The following is a 6,000-nucleotide window of genomic DNA, read 5'->3' as shown; positions in this document are numbered from 1 at the left end:
AAAAGTAAATGAAAAATGCAGCTTTTGATACATGTTGATTAATTCAAATTGAATTAATTCTGATTAAATATCCGGTTCTACTTATAAACATAACTAACATTAAATTGCATTTTACAATTAGATAAACAAATGCCCAAGAAAGCTTCCAACCTCTTAAAACCTTCTTTAAGTCCTTATACAACTTTTGTAAATATAATTAAATTTCACAATACAGTGAATTTCCCTGTTCCCAAACATGTCTTTCTGTGTTTTCCTGTTTTGATAAATGCTACTCAGTTTTCTAAGTAAGTAACCCTGGGCTGTGTTGATTCCTTCTCTTCTCCTCACTATATAGAATCAAGTATTGTTTCTTTTTCCTGTATCTCTTATCACTTCCTAATCCATTACACTAGTTCAGGCCACTGTCTCTCTCTTTTTTTTTTTTTTTGGCGATGGGGTCTTGCTCTGTCACCTAGGCTGGAGGGCAGTGGTGTGATCTTGGCTGACTGCAACCTCTGCCTCCTGGGTTCAAGTAATTCTCCCACATCAGCCTCCTGAGTAACTGGGACTATAGGTGCGTGCCACCACGCCCAACTAATTTTTTGTATTTTTAGTAGAGATGGGGTTTCACCGTGTTGGCCAGGCTGGTCTTGAACTCCTGACCTCAAGTTGTCTGCCAGCCTCGGCCTCCCAAATGCTGGGATTATAGGCATGAGCCACTGCACCTGGTCACTGTCTCTTGCTTGAATTACTTTATAGATTCCAAACCAGTTGGCATGTTCAAATCCTCTGCCCTTCTAATTTTGTTCTTTATTACTGTAGTCCTTTTGATCTTTTGTTTTTTTTTTTTTTGTTGTTGTTGTTGTTTTGAGATGGAGTTTCACTCTTGCCTGGGTAGGACTGCAATGTTGCAATCTCAGCTCACTGTATCCTCCGCCTCCCAGGTTCAAGTGATTTTCCTGCCTCAGCCTCCCAGGTAACTGGGATTACAGGCATGTGCCAGCATGCCCGGCTAATTTTTTTTTTTTTTTTTTTTTTTTTTTTTTTTTTTTTTTTTGAGACGGAGTCTCGCTCTGTCACCAGGCTGGAGTGCAGTGGTGCGATCTTGACTCACTGCAACCTCCGACTCCCTGGTTCAAGCAATTCTCTTGCCTCAGCCTCCCAAGTAGCTAGGATTACAGGTGTGTGCCACCATGCCCTGCTAATTTTTGTATTTTTAGTAGAGACGGGGTTTCACCATGTTGACCAGGCTGATTTTGAACTCCTGACCTCAGGTGATCCACCCACCTCAGCCTCCCAAAGTGCTGGGATTACAGACATGAGCCACCACGTCCAACTTTTTGTTTTATAACTGCTTTATTGAGATACAATTCACCTATCATTCAATTTACCTACTTAAAGTGTACAATTCAATTGTTTTTTGTGTTCACAGAGTTGTGCAATCATCACTGCAATTTCAGAACATTTAATTATGCCCAGAAGAAATCCTGTATCCATGAGCAGTTACTCATTTCCTCCTCTACTCATCCCCCAGCCCTCAGCAGCCCTTAATCTTCTTTCTGTCTTTATGGATTTGCCTGTTCTGGACATTTCACGTTAATTGAATCATGTAGTCTTTTGTAACTGGCTGCTTTGACTTAGTATAATGTTTTCAAGGTTCACCCATGTGGTAGCATAACATCTGTACTTCATTCCCAATGAATGCCAAATAATAGTCCATTGTGTGGCTATACCACATTTTATTTATTCACTAGTTGATGGACACTTTGATTGGTTCTACTTTTTGGCTATTAAAAAATGCTACTGAGAGCATTCATGTACAAACTTCTGTGAGGATGTGTGCTTGCAGTTCTCTTGGGGTGACTTCCGAAGCCTAAGAGTGAACTTTTTGGGGCTTATGGAACCTCTGTTGAACATTTTGAGAAACTGACAAACTGTTATCCAAAGTGGCTACACCATGTTACAATTTTACTAGCAATGTATGAACCTTGCAGTTTTTCCACATCATCACTAATACTTATTATCTGGGTTTTGGATTATAGCCATTCTGATGGGCATAAAGTGGTATCTTACATTTTGATTTGCATTTCCTTAATGAGGTTGAGCCTCTGTCTTGTGCCTATTGGCCCTTTGCTTTTTTTGGAGCCTTTGATCTTTTAGAAATAGAAATCTGGGTGACTTACTTCCCTGAGTAATGCCTGTGTGGTGTACATTCTTCTCTTCTTAGTCTGGTCAACTCTTGCTTGCTTGCTTGCTTCAGTTTACATGTAATTTTCTTCAGGGAGCCTTCCTTGAACCCCAGCTGTTAGCATTCAACCCACTCTATTGTTGTGATTGTTTATCTATACTTCCTTTCTGACCACACTAAGCATAGTTAACGGAGATTGTCCTTGACTTGTGATTGACTGGATGACTGAATACATAGATGACTGTAGCTTTTTTTTTTTTTTTTTTTTTAAACATTTAACTTAAAAAGAAAAAAATTCTGTCTTGGAGTTAATTGTACCTGAAGCAGTATTTCGTGATTTTTGTGCATTCCTTGTTTCCTCGCATTTTCCAGATGGCACTAAGGCACCTGGGTAGGATCCTATAGAGAGTGATGCATTGCAGTTGCTCTCTGTATGGTATGCTTCCCCCAAGAGTCATAGATGAGGCGAATCCCGTGTGTACTCTGAGGCCAGGGCTGAGTGCATAAGGAGTGGCTGCAACTTGCCCTGGGGATATTCTTTGACCTGGAGGAGGTAGTGACGAGGGAAAGGGAAGACAGCATGGGAACCATCTTGATAAGAAGCATGGGGCTCTGAGAAATAGCCTCCTAGGACTGATACAGGGCAGCTGGTGGCAGAGGTCTTCTTGACCTTGAGTTAGCTGTTTGAGTGAGAATAAATACGCTCAGTCAACTAGCACCTTCACTTCTTGAATTATAGGAGGGACCTTTTTTTTTTTTTTTTTTTTTAAGATGGAGTCTTAATCTGTCACCAGGCTGGAGTGCAGTGGCGTGATCTCGGCTTACTGCAACCTCTGCCTTCTGGGTTCAAGCGATTCTCCTGCCTCCGCCTCCCAAGTAGCTGGGACTACAGGCGCGCGCACCACCACACCCAGCTAATTTTTGTATTTTTAGTAGAGACGGGGCTTCACCATGTTGGCCAGGATGGCCTCTATCTCCTGACCTCATGATCTGCCCACCTCGGCCTCCCAAAGTGCTGGATCACAGGCGTGAGCCACCTCGCTTGGCCCTTTTTTTTTTTTTTTGGAGACAGAGTCCAGCTCTGTCACCCAGGCTGGAGTGCAGTAGCATGATCTTGCCTCACTGCAACCTCTGCCTCCCAGGGTCAGGTAATTCTCCTGCCTCAGCCTCCTGAGTAGCTGGGATTAGAGGTGCGCGCCTCCACGTCTGGCTGATTTTTTAATATTTTTAGTTGAGATGAGGTTTCATTATGTTGGTCAGGCTGGTCTCAAACTCCTGACCTCAAATGATCCACGCGCCTCAGCCTCCCAAAGTGCTGGGATTACAGGTGTGAGCCACTGCGTCCAGCTGGACATCATTTTTAATACTGCATAGAAACTTTTGATTATCGGGATAGATTTTTTTTCTTTTAGTTTTCAAGAAGTACCTCTTACTTACTATTTTTTTTAGGACAATTTATTTCTGAACTGAGAAGTGAATACACCCTATAATTTTTATTGAGCTATACAAAAACAAATAGAATCTGGATTTGTTCCTATGGTTGTAACTACTGAGGTAAATATTATCTTTCTCCATCAGGGTGTCTAGAAATAATCTTCTGTTTTCATTTTTGTCCTCTAAACCTGCTATATATTGCAGATAGGAAATTTCTGAGTCAGTGTTTTCTTTTTTTAAGCTTACTGGACCCTAACTTGTTTTCATCTTGCATGCCTAGATTTTTGCTGATTGAGGGACTGTGATAATATTTTTTTTCCTCCTTTGCTCAAGAGTGTGACTTTACTGTAGAAGGCAAAAATACTAATTTTCCATGGTCCCAGGTCATTGAGGCATTTTGAACTCCTAGTCTTCATTTATGTGGCGTAGTTTCTCCATAAGCTTTGCCATAAGGGGAAGGAAAAGAGGAGCTGACCTTATGGTGGAAGCATCAATGTTTGGAGAAGAAGTATTGGGGAAAGGAGGAGGAGGTTTTAAAAAGGGTGGTCACCTTGAATTGTTTAGTCCATTGTCAGAGGAAAGCCCTCCTGAGGCTTCATCCACAAGAACAAAAGCTGAGGCCCTAGGAAGTGTTCCTGGCCTCAGTGAATAGTAGAGTTAAGTGGTGCCTGACCTAGCTAACTGATTCTACTTTTTTTGTCTTCAAATAAAATAAGCACCTTTCTCTGGCTATTCTAGGAAGCAAAAAGTTCTGGTTTCATGGAAATTATGATTAGTCTTCACAGTTTGTATGCTTTTTAAAAATTAAGTAAATGGACACAAGTTCTTGTGCTAAAAAACTTATGTTATAACCGAGAAAGCTGATTTATGATTTTTTCATTCATTTGTCAAATATTTAAGTACCTACTGTGTGCAAGTATATTTTCACCAGAATTTGTGGGAGACTCACAGTTCAATTAGACATTGAACCTTCTCCTAAGGCGCTTGTCTTCCAGTAGGGTGACGATGCTTGTATGTTAGTACAGGTACTTGTGATATGAGGATGAAATTGGTAAGGGTCAAGTGAGGTACTGCTGAAGTTCAGAGGAGGAAGCAGTGACCTCTCCTTAGGGGGAGGAGATTACACAAGGTTGCCTAGAGAAGGAGAGGTTTGATCTGAATTTTGAAGGGTGGATTGGTGGGGAATGAGCCTTTTTGAAGGTGTTCTAGTAAAGGAGTGACATGATAGAGTTGTGTTTTAGGAAAGCTATTTCTAGTATATGATGAAAGGAAGAGAGTGAAGACTGGGTGGAAAATAATGAGAATCTAACCTTTCTTTTTTCTTTTTCTTTTTTTTTTTTCCGAGACGGAGTTTCGCTCTTGTTGCCCAGTATGGAGTGCAATGGCACAATCTTGGCTCACTGCAACCTCTGCCTCTCGGGTTTAAGTGAGTCTCCTGCCTCAGCCTCCTGAGTAGCTGGGATTACAGGCGTGCACCACCATGCCCGACTACTTTTTTGTATGTTTAGTAGAGATGGGGTTTCTCCATGTTGGTCAGGCTGGTCTGGAACTCCTGACCTCAGGTGATCTGCCTGCGTCGACCTCCCAAAGTGCTGGGATTACAGGCATGAGCCACCGTGCCCGGCCGAGAATCTAACCTTTCTAACTGTAGGGGAAATGAAGAGGTGTGACAGATGTGAGACGTTGTAGAGGTAGAATTAGTTGGATTTGGCCATTGTTAGAACAAGGCATTTAGTCTTACATGTGGGGGAGGTGTGAAGCATAGGTAATTTGCATTACCTATCTGCGCCATTAAAAAATTGGGAACACAGGAGGACAAACTGATTGGAGGAAGAAGATGCTAATAAATACGGCTTTTCATTGAGCTGAGTGATTTTTGTTATTAGGCAGATGGAAATATTTAATACCTGAGAAGTCGTCAAGGTTAAGATGGAGATACTGAGAGTGGGGTAGTTGAAGCCCCGAGGTGGAATAAAATTGCCAAAGGATTTAGTGTCAGATGTGTCTTTTCCAAGTTTGTCACGTTGCAAAACCTGAAAATCCTCCAGTTTTAGAACAGGAGTGCTCTGGTGTTGTTTAAAGAACTCAGATTCTTCCTGTGAGTTTTTGTTTCTCTTTGGGGTTCTTTCATTTTGATTCTCATTTTGGTAAGACAGTAAAGCGTAATGGTTCCGAGTCTGAGCTTGAGAACAGAAGGATTGGGTTTGAATCCTTGTTCTGCCACCTTTGTGTCCTAGAACCCTGTTAGAGTTGTGGAACGTCTTTGTGCCTCCCTTTCCTCGTCTATATAATGGAGCTGATAATAGCTAACTAATAGGGTTGTTTATACATTAGTGGGATAATGTATGAAAATAATTTAGCCTGGCATATGCAACATAAGAAGTGCTCCATAAATGGTA

The sequence above is a fragment of the Macaca thibetana genome, chromosome 1, assembly GCF_024542745.1.
Source record: "Macaca thibetana thibetana isolate TM-01 chromosome 1, ASM2454274v1, whole genome shotgun sequence".
Classification (NCBI taxonomy): Eukaryota; Metazoa; Chordata; class Mammalia; order Primates; family Cercopithecidae; genus Macaca; species Macaca thibetana.
The sequence above is the reverse complement of the archived record's forward strand: the minus strand, read 5'-3'. Positions refer to the sequence as shown.